The following is a 25,879-nucleotide window of genomic DNA, read 5'->3' as shown; positions in this document are numbered from 1 at the left end:
TATCATCGCCAAAACTACCGCAGTAAGCATCTTTATCTAGCGCGGCGCGTTTCCGTTAAGGCGTACTGTACAATCCTAATTGGCGATAAGCGAAACATGCAACCGTTCTCTGCTGCCTCTTTGAGCTGGACCGATCCGAATGTGCGTTGCTTGCAGAAGCGAAAGGAGTGCCACTCGGCGCGTTGTGGCCTCCAGCACCGTTTGCGCGGTGAAGAATGACGCGTGCATGAAGCTAGCTCATTGGGGAGACGCTACCGCGCAAAACTCGCAAGGGCGTGTACGCGACGTTATGCACACAAATCGCGTGGGATGATCGGAGACACGCCGGAGCGGCTAGCTTCAAAGAAACGGTGCATGTTCTCACTCGTACAGGCACGCTCACTTTTGCATCGCTCTCGGCGAATCTTTAGGTCATTCCTGCTGCCGGACTTCTACCCAAAAATTCGATATCTGCTTGGTATGGGCTATGCACTGTCGCGTGGTCATTGGTTCTGCGAGAAAGCCGGGAATATGTCTCCCCGCTGTGAAACATCGCTGTGCTTGTATTAGCTAACATTTACCGTAGCAACCCGTTCCTTTTCTAGACAGCACTCGTAAAGAGTCGCAATTTTTTACTTACCAGCTTAGCGTGTACTTCTATTTTGTGCGTAGTTATGTGCAGTGTGTGGCAGATTCTGAATCCGCGCAATCTTATTTTCTGTCCGCATTGCCTGCTCGCAGGTTACGCATGCAGCAAATGCCCAGATGCTAAAGTGTTCTACGTCAAGAGCAGTTTGGCGTGGTGCAAGAGACACCCGTTGATATATGGCAGATTCACTAGCAAGCTCGCATCTATGTTGCCACTCTCCATCAAGTGGGATTTTTAACAATTTTTTGTGCTGCTGCGTGGTGTACTAGCTGCCGCATAGACACTGTGAAGGCTTACTTTAGATTTGCTGTGGCCTGGGAGGTATTTCCTTTTTGCTTGCGAGAAGGTTTACCAGCCTAACCAAGTGATACGTGCGCACTGGAAACAGCAGCGCGAACAGAGGCGGACGACAGACGACGAAATAGGTAGGAACGCACACGAGCGCAAGCTTATTTTTGAAGACAGGGGTATTAGAGACGCTGGTCAACTGGACAAAGGTAAAGAGCCGTGCATGCATGGCAGAAACAGCCACGAGTGACAAGAAAAATAATATGAAAAAGCCATCTCATGTAGATTAAACGTGCGTGAAAAACGAGAACTATCAGACAAATCCTTCGAAAAAGCAAAATATTTGTCCGATGAGTGATACTACCCAACGAGAAATACTCTTGAGAACTGCAAGTCTTTCCCACTAAGGGCAACAGATAACTTGGTTGTGCATTTGGTTCGTTTGTGAACAATAAATATTGCTTCTGGAACTCCTCTGGTATTGAGGTATAGAGCAGAAAGAGCGGTTGTTTCATCACAAAGACCAGAGCACAAGAGGACTTATGGAATTATTGATTGATCACGAAGCAAAATTCATAAGCAAGATTTCTGTGACCCTTAGTAGGAAAGAGTTGGTGCAGTAATTCTCGTTAATATCACGTACAAGGGAAGCCTTTCAATTTTCATGTATTGGTTAGTTTTTGACGCACATGTTTATTCTACAGGACGTCTTTCGGTCCTTTTTTGTTGTGCCGGGCTGATTCTGCTGTGCATCCATGGCTTTTTCTATGTGTAGTTGGCCAGTGTGTTTAAAATCTTTGTCTTCATGAATAAACTTCTAGTTGAGTAAGCGTTCATGTGTGTTCCTACCTTTATTCATCCTTCTCGTCTCTGTTTGGGTGGTTGTCAAATATAAATGTACACCGAATTGGCGAAGTGACCATAGAAACAATACATGAAAGTTATTTGCGCTGTATATTTCAGGAAGAACGGCTATAAGGTCTTATCATCTCTTTGTTTTTAACACTGATGTACATTTTTCTCGTTCAACTTCGAGGAGTCTGCTGAGGACGCCAATAAGTGTGATGGTAACTTCCTTCGTGTGTAAGGTTTATGAATTTCTTCCATTCAAGGCGTGACATGTCACATGCCTGTAGGTATGTAAGTATTCGTACTTTTTAAACATACTAAGCTCTAGTTTTCTGTTTTCATGACGCTGTTTGTACTGTGCTGCATTCTCCAGGCGCACGAACCTTCTTTTATGCCGTCAGTGCCTGTGTTCTTTCTCTATATATTGGAGAAAAAATTGTCTTGAGCCTAAATGTGCATGTATATCACTTGTAATGTTTTTAAGCATGCGTGCTGTATCTCCCTTCGTCTCTGTTACTGCATTGTCCCAAGTTTTGTGCAAATTTTATGTAATTCTGGTAGCATTTTAATAACATTTTACATTCGCAATGGAGGTCACTCGTTTTTCGTATACGCATTTATTTGCGTTTTTCACTTTCGCACCAATCTGGCTTTGCAGTCATTGAAACATTTTCCCATCTGACTATTTCTGAGGTACTTCTACTGCAAGTGCAGGTGACCATCTATTTGGCTCTTTGGAATTGTGTTAGCCGTGTGTTACTACCAATTCTCTGTGCTAAGTAATTATTTTTTTTCTCTTATCGTTCAAGGTTTTAGCCTTGCCTTATCTCTTTATTGACTGAGGTACCACTTAATTGCTGGGTATAGTGAAAAAGGCCCCAAAATGTGCTCTCATAAGCTTTGTGCAAGTCAAGATCATGAACTAGTCATAAACTTAAGTCGCAATTCAAGACCTGAAGACAAGAATTGATCGTTTTGATTGAATTCATATGTATAGTTTTTTTTTTCAGATGTATTTACACTGTTAAGAGTGCTGTACCTACTAGCCAATGTCTCCAGGTTCGATGTAGTGGTGCCTTATGTACTTTAATAATGTTTCATGGGCACGCATCTTTAGTGTAAATAAAGGTTCTTCAAATTGATCAGGCTCTTCTTTGCTTTTGTTTGTGTTTGTGAAAGTTATGAGCAGGTACCGGGGCATGCAAGTAGGAATAGCAAAGCGATTTCAATATATGAATAAAAATCCTCTAGCCCAACGAAATGTCAATCATATTTCAATGGCGACTTCTGAAATCTCAGTGCCATCTCAACTGGGCCACCACGTACTTTTCAGTGCTGTGACAACAATAACTCAACAACAGGTCAACAGATCTACCACAACGTCAGTTCAATGCAGCATCAATGGTAATGCAAAAACCATTCAACAAAATGAACTCAATGAGCCGTCTAAGCGCAATGGAATTTCAATCGTAACTTAACAATTATTCGACATTGAGACACCCAATGGTGTTTCAATTAAATTTCAGCGGCCAATATTCAAGGCCACTCAACAGTCAGCCCAAAAATTCTCCGAAAAATCTTCCACAATTCCTCAATGAAAAACTCAACATTGACCAAATACAATTCAATTCCTTCCAACAGTTTTTGTGCGGGTGTCCTTATTCTATTGGAGATCATTTTGGTAAATATTTTATATAATACTGGGAGTAAGCTAATGGGCCTATAATTTTTTAGTTTTTTATTGTCCTCATTTTGTGGATTAGTAAAATGTTTGCATTCTTCCAGTTTTCTGGGACCGTTGCTGTTGATAGACACTTCGTATAGAGAGCCGCCAGTTTTGCTGGCATTATGCCTCCTCCATCTTTCACTAAATCGACTGTTATTCCATCCTCTCCTGTCGCTTTTCCCAGCTTCATGCCTTGCAATGCCCTTCCAAACTCACCTCTAGCTATAGCGGGAGTTTCTTTATACTGTTAATTATTGTTTCGAATAGAGTGCTCCTGAGTCCACTGTGTACTGTAAAGGTCAGTATAACATACTTCCGCTGCTTTTTTTAGACCTTCGAAATTCCTGATGATATTACCCTACTTATTTTTCAGTGCATATATCTTGGTTTGTCCCATGCCAAGTTTCTTTCTAACTGATTTCAGGCTGCTTCCGTTTTTACCGGCCTCTTCAGTCTTTCTCAAGTTATAATTTCTAATATCACTTCTTTCGCTTCGCTGAACAGTTTGGATTGTTCCGCGAATTCTATCTTATCTTTTAAATTGGACACCTTCATTCTTTATCGTTTCAATATTGGGTCCTTTTTCACTTGAGAGAGCTTGCCTACTGGTTGCCTTGGTGCCTTGCCTCCCACTTCAATTGCTGCCTCTCAAGCCAGCCTCGTTACGGTTTCATTCATTACCTCTATGTTATCATCATCATGAACTCTCTGTTCTAAGGCTCCATATTTGTTTGCAAGAACTAGCCTAACTTTGTCTGCTATTACGCTTACTGCCTCTAACTGGTCCTGTTTCTTCTTCACCACTTTCACTCTTTCTCTGTTGAAATTGGAGTGAATCCCAGCAATTAGTAACTAACTAAGGATCACTGCACTTTATGCCACCTATTACTTCTACATCCTGCATTATGCTGGGATTGGCAGAAACTACGAATCAATTTCATTTCTTGTTTCACCATTAGGGCTTTTCCAGGTCCACTTTCTGTTTCTACGTTTTTGCAAAAAACTGTTCATTATTCTCAGCTTATTTCTTTCGACGAATTCAACCAGCATCTCACCTCTGCCATTTCTAGAATCGACACCGTAGTTGCCAATTGCCTGTTCTTCCGCCCGCTTTTTCCCCACTTTTGCAATGAAATCCCACATTACTACTGTATACCGCGTTTGCACTTTTCTCATTGCTAGAGCAACATCTTCATAAAACTGATCTACTTCCCCATCTTCGTGACTGGACGTTGGGGCGTATGTTTGTACTACCTTTAAAATACACCTCTTATTGAGTTTGATTACGACTACTGCTACCCTCTCGATGATGCTGTAGAATTCGTCAATGTTGCCCGCTGTGTCTTTATGGATTAGGAATCCTACCCCTTATTGCTTCTTATCCGAGAGACCTCTGTAGCAGGCAAAACGGCCGTTATGGAGCAGCGCGTTAGCCTCACCAGTTCTTCTAATCTCTGTAAGAGCGCTAATATCTCAAACAAAGTCTGATAGTTCTTCAAAGAGTCCTGCTAAGGTAGCCTCACTCGAGAGTGTTCGGGTGTTAAACGTCGCAAGCGTCAGTTTCCATTTTTAGCAGCTTCTGCTGCGTTGCAAGTCTGACCGCCGCCTTGGTCAGGTGCTCAGCAGCCGCTGGGGACTCAGGGCGATTGGTTAACCACTATATTAAAACCATTATATTAAATGTGACCATAAGAAGTCGAGCGCTTGAGACCACATCTTTGGAGTTTTCCAGGGACCAATTGTAAGGCATAGCGTCACATATACATTAACATTTACGCGGAAAGCATGCTTGTTTTCAATATGTCCCTTGCAACCTTGTACGCTCTAAGTCGAATAATATGCGTCCAATTGCTTCCAGAGAGCCACAGTCGTCTCCAAAGGCGCGTATTGTTTGACAAAACTATCCAAGTTGCGTCGTAGCCTACGGTTAATTGACTCTAATTTCTACGGAAGTAGGTCTGGAAAGCTTGTTTGAAGACCCGGGTCAGTAATGTAGAAAAAATCATAGTGTTCGAGGAAGGAAGAAGACAGTATTTTTGAGGCTCATGAAGAACACCGCTTCGCAATGGAAATGCCCCAGTTTTTTTATTTCTTTTTTAAAAAGACTTCAGTTTACTTCTGTGGGCATGGTCCATACGAGCCAACTCATCTGCTGTTAAGAATGTCATAGCCGTGAAAGCACAAGTAATGGGGTAGCAAACAATTACCTTGCCTTTGTAGCCAATTATAAGAGAGGCAAGTATATTGGGGAATTCGCTTTGTTCCACAATGTGACAAAGGAAAAAATGACCGTCATAATTATGGATGTACATGTGAAAATGTGGCATTGGTTCGATCAAGCAAAACCTTCCCCCTTTTAATGCAGGGTTTAAGGGCCCACAAATCGAAATGGTCTCTCTCGCACACTAAATGCTTGTCATTTCAGTGTGTAACTTATTTCGCAATCGGCCACTAATAAAATGTTCTTCCAAATCAGAGAAGCAAGTTGGATATGCAATAAATGGGGCATAAATAATCATTGCGGTCACTCGAAGCGGTTTATACAAGATAATGTGATCAGCTTTTATTTGTGTGATACCAACGGTAAGTCATTTTCTATACACGACAAATAGGCCAATAGGTAAGCCGTAGTCTCTTTAAAGGAGAGCGTATTTGTACCTCTTCAATGCCTCATTGAGTAGAAATGTCTGCACTAAATCTTAACGCTAATATACTTTTTGGCAACACCTGGGCGATGTCGATTGCTTCTATAGAAAATGAAAACAATTCCTGGCTCTCCCGCAACGAAGAGCACACTTAAGCATGACATCGCCATCGTCAATGCAGATTTGTTAGTGATTACACTAGCCGGCATATTAAAGTCGGTTAAGTAGATGTTCCCAGCGGTAACCCCCGTGACCCACACAAACACACACACCACCCCGCACCACACCGCACCACGCCACTCTGTGCAGTGGTCCATATGTCCGCTATGCAGCTGGAAGGAGGAAACCGGCGGAAGGCTGCACGGAAGGCAACCTAAGACGCCAGGGCGATAAACCGCAATGTACTGCCTGCACAGAAGGAGAGTGCTTTGAACTCAGACGTCTAACGTGCGAAAACTACGATTCGATAATGCGCAAAGCCCTAGAAGGTGACTGCACTAAAATTTGGAACACCTGAGAATATCTAACGCACTCAAAATGAATGGCACGTGGCCCTTTTTGCATTTCGCCTCCATCGAAATGCGGCCTTCGCGGACGAGATTTGATTCCACTACATCGTGCTTAGTAAATTGTTTTAGGATGCTGTTGAGCGGGACGAGCAGCTGGGACAGCGCATGTTTTCCAGTGAGACGCGCGTCGTAGAAATATAGTGTGTTATAGTGTTGGAAACTGCTTGCGATACCTTTTGGAAGTGTCATTCGTATTTCGCGCGCTCATATCGGCGTTCCAGCCACTGAGACGGTATATATAGTTGGATGTGACATGTATTTATGCCTTAGGAATGTTATGCCTTGCTTTCTCTCCTTCATTTTGGTTTAATGCCGCTCGGTCATTACGTGTGCATTGCGGCAGTAGCTTTGGCTTTCATTGAACTAGGCTATTGCACGATTCGCTTTGAAGAACAGATGATTTTCTGGTTTTTAGAGCAGGATGTATCTCTCGTGTTGTATTATTGCGCATATAGTTTTTCATCAGTATGTCTAGCGAAACACAGAGCGAAAGGCATATGTAAACCTTCTGCTTGCCGCTTCGAAGAAATAAAATATACGTGGCCCATCCGCTGCCCTGTCCTCAGGTTTTCGGTGAGTATTCTCAAAGAAAAAAAAAACTGCTCCGCAACATTCAATTCACGTTTGCTTTTTCCTCGCATATCCGAAGGCAGAGTAATTGCTATGGTTTTTTTATTGTGGTCGGACCTCTGACACCGAAAATAGATTTAGGTTGCCATTATATATCCTAATGTGTGGCCCGTAAGCCATGTGACATTTCTTGCCCCGTCCAATGAATGCCTAATTAGTGGCTACATTTTGGATATGGCATTCCGTTGCCGATGACAAGCTCAGGGGTTCAAACCAGGTCACGGAATACGATGGGAGTGAAATGGAAAAACCACTCTCGTACTTGTGTTCAGGTGCAGGATAAAGACCCCCAGGTGGTGAGGACTGAACAGGGCGCCTCATAATCAAATTACCAGACGTAAAAGATCAGAATTTGCTTAGCCAAAAAAAAAAAAAAAGTTGCCGCGTCCTTCCGCACTTTGAAGGGGTGTGAACAAACTAAATTATTATCGAGTCTGATTTCCGAGAAAAAAGCGCTAAGCTTACCTTATATTAGTTATCCCAATGTAATGCCATTCACAACTCTACGTCCACTCAACGATATATAAGTGGTTTCTACTTTATAAACGACTGGCGGCAGTGATCCGGTCAGCAATCGTAAAGGCAATAATGAAGGTAATGAAGGAACGGCATGCTTCACATACACGAAGATATAATTGTAGATCGGCTGTGTTGAAGAAGATAAGTGTGGTAACGCCTTAATGGATTGCAGGTGTATTGAGAGTGTCAAGAAAATGTTTTGCTTGGCGAATCAACTCGGCAGATTTGCAAGAAGGATGGCGCTGTCAGCTGAGGTGCTGCGTGTGGAAAAAAATTGGCGGTGGCTTAGGTCGGCTATGCCAGGATATACGTAGCGAAAGTTAAGGAAAATCATGATTAGCCGTGAATTATCTTATTTGCAAGTCCAGGCTACTTTGGTTCTCTAGCTATGTTGTGGCGTTTCGCGAGTTGTTCGGCGCACTGTTTTCTGTTTCCTGGGCGATTCGTTCCCTCTTCCTTTCGTTCCGATTTCGATTCCAGGCCTCCTCCTGCTTATCAGAATTGTCGCCCTCCATACTGCCACCTCAAATGTGGTTGCGGTGCACGCGAGCTCTCCCTTTCAGTCCTCACACGTTTTATCAGAAATGCGCTGCAGCTTGTGAAGCGAGCGGAGGAGACCGCAGTGACGAGGAACGCGATGTGACGTCATACCAAACGGCGGCCACGTAAAGGCGCGGCACTGCGCAGCGGCGGAACACCTGTGGCTCGGTACTACTAGTGGCGCATGCGCAGTAGTGACTAGGGAGAGACAGAGAGAAAAATCCGCGGCCTTGCACACGTTGTGACGTCATGTGCCTCCGCGGTGAACAGCCAAGGCGAAACGGCAAGTTCGCGGCTAGTAACGCCTTCGCTTTAAAGCACCGAGGCTCAATATACATTGCACGCTCTTAAACTAACCCTATATTTAAGCTGTAAATGTTGTTTTATTTTATTCTGACAAACATGTATATTTGAGGCAATGATTATAAAACTGGACGTTTTAATTTCAGCTGTCGTTACAAGTGCAGCGTCTGCAAGCGATCGGGGTCGTTGCGCGGACACAAGCTTGTGTTGTAGAATACTTGTGCAGTACTTTTTTTTCAATGTCTTTATTTGCTCTAGTGCGCCGATGGCTCATGTCGGGTGCTAACAGTGCGTAATCTGAGCGCAGTGAACTAATATTTCTAAATGTAAGACATATCTTGGCACAACAACGACCGATCTCATCGGTAGCTATATGGAGCTTTCTTTCATATTTTCACTTTTATTTAAATTTCAACTTGCACCGTGTTGTTTAAGGCTCTCTTTTTGTTGCTGTAGTGTTAAATAGCACGGATAATAATGCAAGAAAACACTATTAAAGTAAATAAACTACGATGTTCTGTGCGAGGCGCGAAGAAATGAAGCGGATGACTGAGCTTCTCGGTAAGGCAAATGATGCATACAAATATTCACGAGATATAGGGAATAGCAAAATTATCGGATACTCTAAATCGAGTAACTAAGATCAGTAACGTTCTTTGCAATAAAAACCTCGGCACCACCATACGTTTCTTTATGATTGTGCGGTGTTTAGTGGAAGTTGCACGCTATCGTAGACCGAAGGTCGGTGGCTGGAGCGTTATCAAGGAGGGAATTAAATTGCACTATAATTCTAGTACACTCTAGATGGAACCAACCCGACGTGCATCAATGGTTTTACAAGAGAAGGAATCAAGGCAATCATTAGACGCGAATATGAACAACAGTTTAAAGACAAATGGTATTACCCTACGTATACTTAGACTAAATCGGAGCAACTGGGACGTAAAGACAAATTTCTTCTTAATGGCTCGTCTGGCAATGTTCATCAATCTACTAGAATGGGAAATAAGTAGAACCACACTACTCTCATCGAATGCTATTTGCTTTTCAGATCGCATGCGAAGCCTGAATTCATTATTATTGCTCGAATAGTCATTTCGGTTCGAATATAAGTCATAACTGCACTTTTAGTTCTAGAGGGCGCGTCCCACGAAAGTGACGACTTTTCGGAATCATTCTGGTGCTGTCGAGTCACGGCTGTTGCGTGGAGCTCAACACTTTCTTACCGAAGTAATGGATGGAGTGTGATAACTTTTGCTTAACACGTCGCTATCGGTCCTCAAATATAAAGGCCTCGTTCGAGGGTGCCTAGTAAAAATGTGGTAACCGGACTCAGGAAAGGAACGCTTTTGAATGGTCACACTATAATTTTATCCCATTAAATTTGAATTGGGCATGATGTTGCACATTTATCTGCTTCGACGAATAAAATAAATCTGCGTATTTTTCTACGCGTAAGTTCAAATTCAATCAAACGAAACCCGAATTTATCCAATCAGGTACCATGTTTTTATCAACCCAAATTAACAAAACTAGCAAACATAATACTCGATTTAACGAAGGTTTTCTCTTAAACAAATGGGCGAAGATAGCAGAATTTCTTCCGACGCAGACGCGTTTTATGTCTAGCGGGCGCTCTACCGCTACCGGATTAAAACTTTAGGCACTCTAATCACGCCATAGCTTTAGCGTGACGAGGCCTACACGCTGCGCCCATACGCGGAACAACGGACTCAGCGGTCGCTAGCGTTCTTACGTAACAGATGGCGGTAGGGGTGACCGTATTTAAGCCCTAGTTGAGCCACCCTCACAGTCTTATCACACGCGTTGGCGTGGGTTAGCGGCAAATACAATGCCCCGGTAAATTTTTGGAGTCGCTGCGTTACAACTTTACATTTCGAAGGAAATAAAAATCCCGTACTCCTTTTTCCGAACTTCCCAATTTAACGAAAACATTCGAGCACGGTCATCCCTTCGTGGAATCGAGTTTCAGTTGTATGTGGGGCATGCCGTTCCCTAAGAGCTTCATTATTGTCGTTATCATAGTGCCCCGGATAGGTGAATGCGCCCGTTTATATTTTGACGCGTGTAATTTTTTATCCGGTGACCGCACTTCATCGTCCAACAAATGTTATCGACCGCGCCTGTTTCTTTTTATTTTTGGAAATTGTACTCTGGTAAATGAAATTGAATGCTGCTAATAGGCAAAAGATCAGCATATACATTATTACCGCAGGACACTAGTGCATGAATAGGGAAATTCTGGAATGATGCTTCTTGGCGCTGTCGGTTGTCACAGAACCTGACGGAAACTGAATGCATGTATGTGCGACGGGAATGGTGTAGAACATTCTGGAAAACTCGCGGGCACCAGCGATTAGTCTGGAACCTTCGATGACTGATGTAGAAAAGCAGACGCGCTTAACCCACGTGAGCAGATTTCGACGATCTCCGACCATGTTTGCCGCTATGGCTGTGCTGTGAGCGTAACTTGCTTTTGTGAGCACAAGTTCGCATAATCAAAAGTTAGTTCCTTATATACAGTTTTACCGTTGTATTATTCACCGTCAGTACTACATGTAAATATACAAGCTGTTCACTTGACGTACCGTTCATTTGCGAATGGAATTACATGCAGATGGTAATATGACGTAAGAATCACCTGTATTTCAGATTATATCCGACTCCAAAATAGTGTAATAGAGTTTTAACCACCAGAAAAGGTCCGAACGACACAGCTACCTTGTTTATCTAAACAAACTAGTTTTGGGATTTACAAGACAAAACAACCACATACTATTACAGGCACATGCGCCGTTTCGGTTTTCACCTTGTACGACCCTTTACGATGCGTGTAAATAGAAGTGTGAAAGCAAATGTGTTTCATTTCATTACATCCCCATCGAATTCCGCGGCATGGATTGAACGCGTGAGCTCCAATATAGAAGCGGCAAAGGCACTAGTGCCAATAATGAATCGAACGCGCCGGTTTCTTTTCATTTTTGAAACTTTACTCTGGTAAAAAAAAAAAAAAAAATTGAATGCGCTTATAGGCAAACGATTAGCATATACAATAGTAAAATAAAAGTGTTTTCGGTATCCGAGGTATCCGCAATAAAATACCGCCCTACGAATTACACTGCGTTCTGTTACGCCAGGAAGACGCAAAATTGAACCGAATGTAGCGGTGGATTTTTCTTCTCTCTTAGTACACTTCTCGTAAATATGTTACCAGTCCAACGTGGTGCTGGATTAGGGAAATATGTTTTCTCGGTTAAAGCGGGAAGCAACTACATAGCAGTTTATTTCTGTTTGTATGCGCCAGAAAACACACAAAACACAGACGCCACTTGTACAAAAAAAAAGAAATAATAATAATTGTCCTCCAAAGCAGCTACAATAACCTAGGCGAATGAAAACCGACATTGCGGCCATTATGCACGCGCAATCAGCGCGCGGCACTAAACCACTGAAAATAATTTATTCCTAAGACATAAATACACGTCATGTGTAATGAGCGACATACTTTGAGCGCTCCCACTGTAAACAGCAGCGCGCGAAGTAGTGCGAAGTAACCCGGCGTACATAGCCACCAGTAGTTTTCAACGGCGCCATCTTGATGCGGCCCAACCAACTTCGACCGGAGCGCCACGACAGTATTATTCTTCATCGCCGCTTCAATGCAAAGCATGCGCTGCTCCGGCATCTCGTCCCACTCAACGGTACGTATTCTAGGACACTCTATACACGATAGTCGTTAAGCCACCGCCGCTTGTAGAAGCGGCTGAAGGAGGCGCCATACAGCGGGGCGCCATCTCCCGAGTGGACGCAGCACTCCCACTCCGGAATTCACGGAGTGGGCTGTCGTATCCTCGGTATTTCATCGGATACAATATAGTGCTACTTACATCTTGTCAGATAGCTCAAAATGATGTTAGGCATAATTGGTAACATCGTGTCAGCTGGTAAACGGATAGAGCTCTTAACGGGTAGAGAAGCAAAAGTCACGGTAGGAGATCTGATGTCCGGGGAAGTGTCTGTTGACAGTGCAGGCACACCTCAGGATTTGGTTATATCCCCTATGCTCTATATCCTGCCTCTGATTGGTCTTCCAAGCAAATTGCAAAGAATCGAAGGACTTGACCACACAATCTATGCAGACGACATCACGCTATGAGTAAACGATGGCAGTTATAGATCGATCGAGCAGAGACTACACGAAGCTGTTGAAACAGTCGAGAAATACCTAGAAGGCACCAGTTTAACATGCTCGGCCGAAAAATCTGAGCTGTTGCAGTATAGACCAACGCTAAAGGCGAGACTTCCCAAGAATTGCAAAAGACAAAGCTACAATCCATAACACTGATGACCCAAGATGGACAACCCATACCCAAAATCGAGAAGGTAAAGGTGTTGGGGTATGATATTAGAAGCCAAGGGCACCAACGGAGAAACTGTTCAAAATATCGCAACCAAAGTTTCTCAGACATGCAATTTATCAAGAGAATCACCAACAGGCACGAGGGAATGAAATAAGCAAGCGTCATGAGAATCTTGCAGGTGCTCGTCATAAGTCAGATCACGTATGTGGCGGCATACCAATGATGGGGCGCCGCATAAAAGAAGCTAGACGGTCTCATTAGGAAGGTATATAAACAAGCGATTGGACTCATGCTAAGCACAAGCACGGCGCAACTCCTAGAGCTCGCACTGCACTACACGCTTGAGGAGCTAATAGAAGCGCAACGTATAGCACAATACGAACGCTTCTCCAAGACGATGGCGGGCAGGGACATCCTAGTTAAATTAGGGGCCTGCTACCACACAGAACACGGAGGCCAACGGGATATACCCATGGAAATAAGGGCCAAACTCATGGTACCCACCTTACCCAAGAATATGTATCCTGTGCACCACGAGGGCCCGAGAAAAAGCAGGGCAAACATTCTGGCAAAGAAATAAGGAAGGAACACGGACGCGGCAACAGTACTTAACCACAACCGACAATGCTGCACACGCATCGAAATTGCCGAAGAAGCGGCTACAGCGTTAGCGATAGCACCAACCAACGTATACTACATAATGAGCGATTCCGAGCTGGCAGTACGCCACTTCGCGAACGGCCGAATCTCAGCTGAGGCGCTAAACATACTCAGAAAAGGCAAACCAACAAGGGAAAACAGATGCGTCCAAATTATATGGCTACCAGCCCTCGCCACTAACTCAACGGAAGAGGACAACCCTAACCCGGCGGCACACAACTTAGCTCGAGGACTGACTTTCCAAACTCCGACGAACGTCGGCCCCTCGACGGGGCCCTCGGAGGTATGGGAAAAGGAAGACAGACTGGCCAGGTTCAACGACATCGACAAACATTACTAGATGCAAAGATTCACTTATCCACCACCCCACCCACAACTCACTAGATCGCCAGCTGTCAAGTGGCGACAATTACAAACCAAATCATACAAAAGCCCGATGGTAATGTACACTATTTATCCAGACATATACACAACAGACAGATGCAAAGTGTGGCTCCAGAGCCACGCTACAACATATACTATGGGAATACTAGGACCTAATACAGGACAATGCGAGCGCAGCCTACATCGACAGCCTCCGCGAGCAATGGCAAGCCGCGCTGTTCAGCCAGAACCTGGAAGACCAACTCTGGGCATTCAAGCGGGCCATGGAAGCCGCCCAGAGGGACGAACACTTCGCCGTAACCTCGGCGGATGCCCCAGCCAACTAATTCGCCGGAGGCCTATCGTTCTGATTAGAAATAAAGTTTTCTTTCTGATGGTAAAATAGCTGGTAAAATGTTATTTTCCGTTTTATTGTGTAAATTCAACAGTAATAACTGTGACGGACAGACAACACATGTAATGTTTGTACGTAAATTTATACAGCATTATCCATAGAATAGAAACAAAACCAGTCACCACGTGATGTTGCGACATTTATTCCATTTGAGCGGTGAACAATGCGCTCGCTAAAGAATAAAGCGAGCACGCGACAAAAGTCGGTTCTCTCGCGCTGCTCTGTCGGAGCAGCCAATCACGTGAGTTTCAGCCGAGGCCTCCACCCGCCAAGCTTCCAATCGCAGCTGATGAGATTCTTGCATCCTCATTGGCAGCACTCGCCGGCACTGAACTTCCTCGTGCTGTAGCATCTTGACTGGCTGCAATAACCATGACGCCTACGGCGATAATTGACAATTACATTAATGAGAGGAATTGATTTTTATGGGGAATACTGCGTTCACAAAATGGAAATTGCAATTATCAGATTGAAACGAAGAATATTGCTTTTAAGTTTCAGACACTGGGATAAAAACGCTTTTATTGGTACGGCATTCGTAAAACACTAATATCCTGTACACATAACAGGTTGTACTTTCAAACTCACGCACTGACATTTCGTAACCACGCCTTATATACTGGGCACGGCAATTAAAAGCAACCTATGTGACTTTCTCGAAGGTGTCTCTACTAATTTGATTTTTGCGTGTGCATAGTAGCTCGTATAAATCTGTAAAAACCTACGAATCAGTTTCTATTGCTACACTTATGTCAACTTGTCGCAGCCAGAGATAAACCGACAAATCAGGCGAACATGTTTCAAAATAAATTGCCAATTTTTTTACATGTCCGATATTGTGAATTGCATGCCTTTTTATTGTACGTTCTATTTTTTATTATTACTGATAATTTCATTTGCTTCTACGGTGCGCATGTTATACAAAAAAATATGCTTCGCAATCTTATGACATAATATAGCAGCATGCGAACCAAACAGAGAAACGTCCCTTAAACGCGGAGGTAAGGTCATAATATCCGGCCACGGTCTTCCGATTGGAAATGCCGCTCAGGGTGAGGGTGTCCAGGGAGATTGGACTTACCGTAGGCGAACACGGCACACATGAAAAGAAATGCTGTGATGCGTCCTGCCATTACAACCAGAAATTCCAATACGCTGGTACGCCTTGATGCAGAACGAAACACCGGCTCTGGTGAAAGAATGATGTAATCACGTTATTTTAATGCACACGTATCCCCTTTTGAATATAATTAGGTCTTACAACTCACAACAAAAAATGGAGCGCTACTTATAAAATGCGATATGTGACGAATTTTAATGCCTATTATGTATGCTCTTATGGTCCGTGAAGGTATGGTTGTCGGCCGAAATAAGCTCATGAATGCTTTTGTGTTTTTCACCAGCCTACTGCTGCAATTTCACTAACGTTGTTCAGCATCATAGATGCTGTCATAGTTATTTGGTCATTGAATTTCATCCTCGCAGATCCTTTGCCAAGTGTCATTATTAAAGTTTTCTTTTCCTTAGACAAAGGAAATGTTTTCTGTCATTTACCATCAGTAATTCATGATTGCAAACTACATTTCACAGTGATTATTCAGCAAATATACAATATACATTGAGCGTTGTAATATGCCAGTAGGTATCAGTAATACATTCTATCGCTCAATCCTACGCTTGTGATATTACTTTTCATGAAGGCCTAAACGTTACATCGAGCGCAAGAGTTAATATTCTGGCTTTATTGGGGGCAACTGTGAAAACACAAAGTCATCAAGCACTGTTTAAAAAACATTACAATGCTGCCCATAGAGGACCACTAAGTGCTCCCTGACGATGGTAATCGTGTGTCAAGATGCCCGAAAAGCTTATTTGGTTTATATCTATCGCTGTAGTGGCTTGCCGTCATGGAATCACCGTGTACGCGCAAGCGATATGTGTTTCCAGCGAAAGAAATTTTTTTCTGAAAGGAACCAATCTGATAGACACTTACCAAATCTCCCGTTGCGCCTGGAATGTTGAAAAATATTCTCAATCAGGCTGTCTCTATCCACAAGTTTTATATGTTTCTGCCAGAAATACGCGTCATTGTACTGAACTGTGGAATGCTTATGAGGGGTCCTGAAACGCAAACATAAATACAATAAAATTGCTGTGCCATTTGGTGTAAAAAGAGACAGGAAAAAGAAGAAGTTGTTCCAAAAACAAATGTTGCAAGGTAGAACGACCTTTTCTTCTCATTTTGGATGATAGTGCTTGGTGACATCAGATTAGGACAACAACCCTAGTTCACTGAAAGCCTAAAGATTTACACCTCGACATGGCGAATATAAAGAATCACCAGTGTGACAATATAAAAAAATGCATGTACATTTAGTTTATTTCGGTCTTTCAGGCTCAGGAAATGAGACCATCAACCCTACTTTTAACAATGCCACCAGTTTACAGCTAAGGAAGCGCGCCTCCGCAATGAAACAAAACTACAGGCGGGTTATTGACTCCAATGCCACTGCTATTGCGTGTGTGCAGTGCTCAAGTGGAAATGATCGCACGCACACTTTTTTTGCAAGAGAACGCTAAGGAATCAAATAAACGCTCTGCTTTCGGTCATTGCCATAATTTCCGCAGCAGTCGGGAACACAACTCTGAACGAAGCTTCAGACCTCAGCATTGGTAGCGATGCACGAGGCATATAGAAAGGCAATTCGGGCTGGACGTCCCATTGTAAGTCAAAGCGCACACGCCTCAACATGAACAGCGCATGGATACACAAATGCCGAATAAATTGTACGCGAAATTAAAATTATTGAAGTGAATAGCAGCAGCTTGCTGCACTGAAAGTGTGAATTTAATGCTATGACCTAAATTAGTGCAGTGCAGGAGGTCATGACCAGGTTCGGACTTCCCCGTGGAAGATTTCCAAGGTGGACTATGGATTCGGGCCCTTGGCGTGACGTTTCTCGTGGAAAAAGGAGGGTGTGGAAAGCCCTTAAGAATTTCATGAGAGTGTTGGGTGGAGCCACCACCCTCGCCTCTCCCAGGGACTTTCACACGCACCAACAGCACACGGCGGGTGGTCACATTGTTATCGGAATGTCTCACGTAACCGCCCAAAAACAAGGGACAAAGAAGGAACACACCAGATAGGTGCGGAACTTCAAATAAGATTTACTCCGGGAAATTCCACATTGATACATGTATCATAATCCCACTTGCTAATGATCAGATAACCATCACTCGACGTTGGCATGCGGGCTGGAGTTCCACAAGTTTGCATGTACATATTTGAACTCTTTATCGCTCAGTGACACTGAAGAGCTGCTTGCGCAGCTGCCAGACTGCATATTTATACAGTAAGCTTCATACATTTCTCGGCTCAGTTGGGACGCAAGCATCTTCAAGACTGTAGTGTCGGGGAACCTAGGCGTGCATGGTCAGCCAGTTTGCCACCCCCCGACAATCCTTCTACTCCTGCGCGGTGCTCCTGCAGTCTGACGTTTACACACTATCCCGTCTGCCCTATGTAGCTGTTGCCACAAGAGAGAGGAATCTGGTACACTACCCCTATTCTGCATGCGACGAACCTGTCGACGTGCTTGATGTCACATTCATTTCTTTTGTTCTTTCGCTGCACCATGTTGCACATGCCCGCCATTTTTTTGGGCGCAGTGAAAACTGACCGGTACTTCACATTTTTCAGCCAGCTTTTTGAGGCGTTGGGAGATTTGGTGGTTGTAAAGGATGGCAACAGGTCTACGACGTTGCGGCTCTACGCTTGGGCGGAGCTCTGATGGGGCCCGCGCTTCCTTTTCAAGGGTTTCTAGCACCGAGGCCCCGCACCGAGGCCCCGCGCATTCTTGAGAAGGAAAGTGTAACGAAAGTGTAACACGCAAAGTGTAACGATCTTCAAGTGGTGATGAAAAGAGACACTCATGAAAGAAACGTGCGCGCCAGTGTCAACCAAAGCTATGAGAGGGACGCCGTCGACGTGGAATGCAGGAGTGTTCTAGAAGGCATCAAGGGTAACAGAGGATGTTGGGTAAAGCTCGACAGTGCAGCTTCACATCCGGAAGCTGCGCAGTCTCTTTTTCCGAAAAAAATCAACGGCGTAAGGAGGGCGAAGAAGTGCTGGGAAGTGTCTGTGAACAAGATGGACCGCGTTGGAGTGGCCGCGACAACGCGTACGGGCTAACTTGCACAGACCCATTCGAAGCAGATGAATCGGTGCAGGGTGGATAGCGGCTTGCAGTACATAACCGACCATAGTGAGTGCGAAATTCTCTAGAGGACTAAGAGGGCCCCTTTCTGCGGCAATATCAATCAATGAGCCGACCTCGGCTGCATGGGAACCATATGGGCTTATCATTGGCTGTTCTCCATTGCGACGTATTTCCGGCTCGGTGAAGGCGGTAAGGCCCACGACAAGGCCATTCCGCGGTGACTTGGGCGTCATCAGGTGTTTTCATGGCGCAGACAAAAGCAAGGATGCCAACGTTCGCGAATGTCTTGCGAAGAATACACCTGGGTCAATGAAACGTCCAGCATCAAAGTCTCAGATACAGTCAGTTATTCAGAAGCTAGTTATGCGGTCTCGACTTCTGGTATGACAGTGCACATCACGTCGTGTGATGGAGATCGCTGATAAGGAGTTGCCTTGCAGGACAACTTAGCAGCGATGTTCGTTAGACGTAGGAACTGAGGCGAGATGCGCCGGCATTTCGCTTGCTGTAGACGACGGCACCCTTTGCCCACACTATCAAGATTGCTCTCGCTGGTGGATACGACTAGATCGTACGTGTGGTCTGCGATACCCCTCAAAATGTGGGCATTCTCTTTAGCCTCGGACATCTTCTGGTCAGCTTGTCGACACAGGGCCACGCGTCCTGTATGTATGACAAATAACGCTCCGTTGACTTCTTGGTGGCAAGCTCGCAACCAAACGGGTTTCCAAAAATGTTGCTTATCTGTAGACATGAACGTATCTCAGCTGATCATATCATCCTGTGACGATGTAGTCAGAAAGAAGTAACAAAGGGTTCTGCCGAGATAGAGTATGATGTTTCCGAATAACAGCTGCATCCCAGCCATTCTGTTTTTGATATGCTGGTACCAGCTGAGCCACTCATACACGTCAACGCTGTTTGCCACGGAAGAGGGGCCGGAATTAGCGCGCTGTGAGAGGGCGATAAACAGGGTGGTGGTCGCAGGCGTAGCTGCTGGCGACATGTCATATCCTCACCCCATGGTAGTAGATTCCATGTTCCGTCGGCAGCCATATTGTATAAATTGTGGCGCTTTGAAGAAATTCAACATCCTCGGCAAATACGCCATCTTGAGAATTCAGGATGAGACGGATGCGGTCTCCTGCCATTCCAACTTGATAATATCAACTTGATCAACCAGTGCCAATAAGTCTTGTTCTCGCAACGTCTCTCTTTCCTAGGCCCTCAATTCTCCGGCTTAACAATCTAGTTTCCTTGCTAAAATGTGCTTAATTATAAGCTCGGCCGTGCTCTCGTACATGGGTACGATAGTGACGTTCTGGCATTTTTGTTCTTTTGTTTAGTTTGCTGTATATCGTCGCTACTGCCGCCACTTTCGTACGGTGTATTGTCGTGGCTTGAATCGCAGTTTTGTACTGATGTGTATTCAAGAGGGTGCACTGCGATAAAAGTTGGTACGTCGCTTTGGCAAAGTGTAAAATTACTGCGTGATCCCTTAGCGCGAACATTAGGGAAATATCACCAGGGTGCAATACATGCTAGGATGGTGCATACTGATAATAGTTTTTTTCTGTTGTGAAAACTCAGAATATTACCAATATGGATTGTGACACTTTGACAGATCCTGCGCATCACGTTTACTGGCGTGAATACTCAGAATATGTTCACCAACAAAAAAAGCATCCTCTTAAATTAGGGGAGCAAAAAGAACTAGAATCGCATCTGATGTAGCCGGGACGAAGCTGTAGCTGATGTACGGGCATCACCGTGCAGAAATAGGATGTATTCGGTAGCTTACCTGCCTAACTTGTGTTACAACCGGGCGCAGCGCTCACGTTATCGAAATCTCGCAAACGTGCTCGCTCCCCATTCGTAGTTGGCCCATTTTTATTCAACAGGGGGTTGTTTGTACTCTAGGGTAAACGGATGACACGCCTACCGGTGGCACCTGAGAGTGCGCAGGGTCACTGCAGCCCTGTGTTCTTGTAGATGATTAGGGCTCCTGTGCTTTTGACTATTTCTTCGGCATGTGCTTCCTGTGGCGACGAACACTTTCTGTACTGGACGAAGGCGTTGAAAATCCCCCTGTACTCTTGGCCAAGTCTTTTCACGCATCTTTTGCACCCTACCCATTGACAGCGGGGAGTCGTATGCAGAGCAAGCGCCATCTTTTGCCAACAAATTGCATATGTTTTGGGATTTAACTGGAGCACCAGCTTGACTCGCGCCTATAATAAGTTCCCATAGCGTCATGCGGGGCGGCGCAGTCGCATTACCTGCGATAGCTTAACATGTTTGATCGAGTAACGGCGTTTTTCTTATACACAATGACACTAAAGTCAAGCGCATTGCGTTTATTACCGCATCTGAAAACTCACACGCCTAATTAATTATGCAGGTAGTGTGGGTCTTTCAGTCTCATCTTGCAATCGGGTTGACTAGTGGGACGCTGAGATTGCTGCAACGTCACATATTGTAACATAGCACTAGCAGCGACGTAAGAACAACTCCTAAAGGTTTTGAGGTTCTACGGGAGAAAAACAATACGATATCATTCTCAGGCACGCCGTAGTAGGGCGGGTCCAGATAAATTTGGCCAACTGAACGTGCAGCCTATGCGCGGTACACGGCGGCTTTGGCATTTCGCCTTCATCGAACTACAGCCGCTGCGGTCGAAATATGAACGTGAACTTCGGGCTCATTAGCGCACCGACATAGCCACCATGCCACCAGTACAGGTTTGAACACAACTGCGAGACTGTTAGTCGTTCCCGTATGCATCAAGCTTGCTGTTTTCCCTTGGGTGAAACACTGCAGTACCGGGAGAAACTCTCAGAACCATAGAAGGCGTCTTTATACATCCTTGGCACAGAGCTTTTATATTTTGATTTACCGCACAAAGAACACTGAAAAACAACCTTTTGTTCAGGTGCTATATGATTTCATTTTTACCTTTGGGAAATAGATTAACTCGTCGCGAAATCTTCTGGTCCGCTAAACTCACATATTATTTAGAAATTGAGTACAAAGGGGCGCGAACAATATTGTGATATTGTTACAAACATTCGCAGTATTTACGAACCTAAAGTTTTAGAGCTGCCGTAATAAAAAAGGAATAATCGACGTATTTGTTTTTAACAACGTTTGGATTTGAATCGGGATGGAAATTTTGAATACAAAAAGAAAGTGGCGGGAGATTATAATACTCTTGATGTGAAATTTGAGCGTCGCTTGGTACGTGTTCTTATTTACCGATGCATTGTAGCAAAGAATGTGAGACAAAAACCTGCGCACCGACTGCTCTATCCTGAGCACCTTTGCAGAGGGCATCACAGTATGGGAACGCTACCATGAGGAGCGGCATCGCAGCGAGCCTTGGAAGACGACGACATACGTGCGAGAAGTCACGTGATGGCGTTCGGGCTGTTAAGCATGGCACCCCGATACTGAAACCAGGGCCCGCCACCTAAGAGCTGCGTTCTGAATACTTTACCGCCTAATTCACAAAGACCGTTACCGAAGAAATGTTTTTATTATCAAGTCTGGGAGTGAGGGCCGCACAGAAGGTGGTGCAAGAAAACCCGATGAACGATCCTGCGGGTTCCTCAGAGTAAACTGTAGACAGGAAAACACATGATGCGATCGAAACCACGTTAAATGCTGTTTAGAAAGACTGGTGGAACATCGGTGTCAATGCAGTGGGATTCCTTGCTCGAATTCTCGTAATAACATTATTGCAATGCTTCGTTTTACTGTGTTGCCGAGGTATCCACACACAGTTTAACAGCCACCCTGCGAGATCATCTGACCATCAAAAATTGCGTCGTAAATAACAGAATGGCATAAATACTTTATCCATATACTTTATTCCACGAGTTATTTGGGCAGTATGTGACGTAGCGGAATATGTCAGGTGTGGGCGAAATCTGTTCATCCAGCAAACAGGGCTGCTTCCTGTGTCGGGGTTGTTGTTTCATAGCAAGGGGTGTTCTAAACGGCTCCACCTAAAGCGTGTTTTTAATGTCAACAGCAATAGCGCACGAACTATAGTTTTAAACAACAGGAAGTGCATGCTCGTAACTTTTGTAAATATGTGTGGCTTCTTTCTTTCATCATCGTAGCATATTTAAATGTTGGTATTGCGTGGGAAGCTTGTTTCACTCTATTATTTTCAATTCGACTTTTTTGGGGGGTTGGTGCATTAGATAACTAAAGACTGGAGCACCATGAACGCAGCGCGCACATTAAACAAACGATGTGCTTTGTTGTTACTTCAAATATTGGGGCATTCGCGCCAATGTCCTCGCGAAAGAATTTACCACCAGGCGGCCGTCAAACGGCCGCTAACGACAATGTCATAGAAACTTTAGACGTATAAGTCACCTGCTTTTATGGGGAACGTTGGCAATAATGCAATGTGGTAGACGTCTGTTACTTGATTTGTGAACCTAAAATATGCGGCCTCCTTTATGTGGCTCCATGAGGAACTGAGAAATATATTTGCCGTAATCTTTCTCGTCAACTCTCACTCTACCAGGTGTAAAAATCTGAACTAGCGATTACTGCACTACTGCAGCAAACGGTTAGGCTCTCGGTAAAACTGCGTCTGCGAAAACATAATGAACACTGCTGTCATAGAAAACTGTAACAGGAACTTGGGAGCATGTGGTAGCACCACAATCAGCGGCCCCTATGCTCTGTTCATGCGATCGAGGCCAGGTTGCCTGTCCTACTGCGATTACTTTTCTAGGCATATTATAGAGCTTTACATTAGGGGACGCAACGGGCTTGTGTAGGAAAGACCCCATGTATAATTTGGTTCTACTGAACCACCAGGCTTACAATTTGGCGTTCCCCAATATAAATTTATCTATTGCAACATTTATTACAGAGTAGCCCGTTATGTGTTCACTCCCCAGTTCCTTTCATGTCCATGTCGTTGACCAAGAGGAAAATGAAAAAGTAGTTTTCTTGTGTTCATGGGCCTGAAAGGCGCAAGAACAATCCAGATGCAACGGACATGTTAAAAGCTATGCTAAGCGAGGTAAATGTAAAGCTTTTATAAAGCATTGATAATTATTGCGATGCGTACAGTTTTGTTTATTTTCATTTTATGCAACTTGAATTCTGGTGAAATGTTTGTTTTCGTCTACCTTATCAGTTACGTTTTTAATCTCATGCAAGTTTGACAACTGCATGGCCATATGAGGAAATGCAAAGTCCAAATCAGGCTGATTCTCATTAGCTTCTCATTAAAAGCGGTGATGCACCACATGGACTCGGCTACAGACCCATACATTGGTAGTCGAAGGCTTTACGCTAGACGCATACGCTACATTTTTGCAAAAACGCAAGCTCTCTACGAAGCTCGTAAAAAAAGTATGGTGGTCACAGTCGTACGCAAGAAAAGTGCTAACCCGTATCAGACAACATTTATGGGATTCTGATTTCACAATGGGGCATACCATTCTGGTAGATTGGGCGATAACCAGTAAAGCTGTAGTGGTACATAATGAGTTATTAAACCAAGCCGAAAAGTATAACCAAAATAATCCGTAAATGCAACTCACCATTCTCATAACATATCCAAGTGCACCAGATTTGCCTGGGAGCCGGCCATTTTATGTAGGAAGTAGCTGTTTGTATCGCAGAAGAGGCATGTGCATGCTTGGCCAGCATACAAGGAATATACAAGCCCCCCGACATCTGTAAAACTTTACTGAAACATTTGCGTTGATCTCCACAATGATACAGCAAAGATAACGACCTACCCACCACCAATCCAGCCGTGCAATATTCGGCCATGTAGGGAAGAAAAGCTTCTTATTAAAAAGGCAATGTACAACAAGGACTCAACTACAGACCCACACATTGGTAGTCGAAGGTTTTACGTTTGGTCACTCCGCCGACGCTGCAGTAACAGAAATCGCTGTGGCTGCAGAACACGTTCACAACGCCAGCTGCTTTGATAAGATGATAAACTATATCTGATCATTGCCAAGCTCTGAAAGCTGAAATAATTCTCAGCACTAATGGAAAAGAAGTGTAAGAAAGCAAGAGTTAATGAACGAAAAGTACGCTTGCTAAGAGAACGAAGAAGAAAAGCGTGCCTGCAATTTCCCACATTCGCCAAGAGCCTTACCGCAAGGAAATACCATTCGGAATTGAGTGAGTTGGTTTGTTTGCTCCCTGCACATGGTGCACACTCCTGATTCTTGATAATAACCAAGAATTAGTTGAAATTATATTACTCATCAGTAAAAAATTTTCTTCTTTTTCATGGCGAGACAGTTGTTTTACACGTCTGCGAATGTTAACCCCAGCTTTCGCGTTACTGCGTTGCGATATGCATAAACCTCTAGCTTATTTCAGGCACATCGCCTCCGCAACGCCATTCACATCGCCACCTCCGTAGCCGTCCGGTCAGCGTAGTAAAAACAATGGCGGGTCGCACGTACAAACTGAATGAATGCTTCGTGGCTGTGCCAAAATTATTTCGCATATTTTTTTCGCAAGCTTGGTGGGACTGCGTTGAGATAAATGAAACAAAACAAAATTTGTGGATGGGATTCATGGATGATTGTAATGGTCAACCATTGTGTCAACCTGTGTCGAATGATTTTATGGGCCAGTGCCTCATGCACATGTTTAATACACCCCTCTAGTTGTTCTCAGAACAATATTCTCAACATGCTACTTAAAGACACACACCTTTTCATAAATAATTAAAAGGAGTGACAGTGAACTATTAATTTGACAGCGGCAGAGTTTGCCGGAATATAACTATTCGCCTAAATGTTAACATGAGAATGAACTGGAGAACGGAGAACAAACGCCTGGCAAAGGTGGGCGGAAGAATTGGAAAATAAATAGCATGACACGATATGATATCTCCATTTAGCTTTTGAGTCCTATTTGTGCAAATACATCTTTTTTTATGCGATGCATCACAGCGATTACCAAATACAGTATGTAAAGGAAACCATTCTACTCAAAGGCACCAAATAAGAAGTCGAGATCTTGAGATCGCATTTATGGAGTTTGCCTGGGGCCAATTTTGAGCCGTAGTGTAACATATACGTTAGCATATACGTAAAAGCACTATTTGTTTTCTGTATGTCCATTGCATCACAGTTCGG

This window comes from Dermacentor andersoni, chromosome 3 (genome assembly GCF_023375885.2).
Source record: "Dermacentor andersoni chromosome 3, qqDerAnde1_hic_scaffold, whole genome shotgun sequence".
NCBI lineage: Eukaryota > Metazoa > Arthropoda > Arachnida > Ixodida > Ixodidae > Dermacentor > Dermacentor andersoni.
This window is presented reverse-complemented; position numbering follows the sequence as displayed.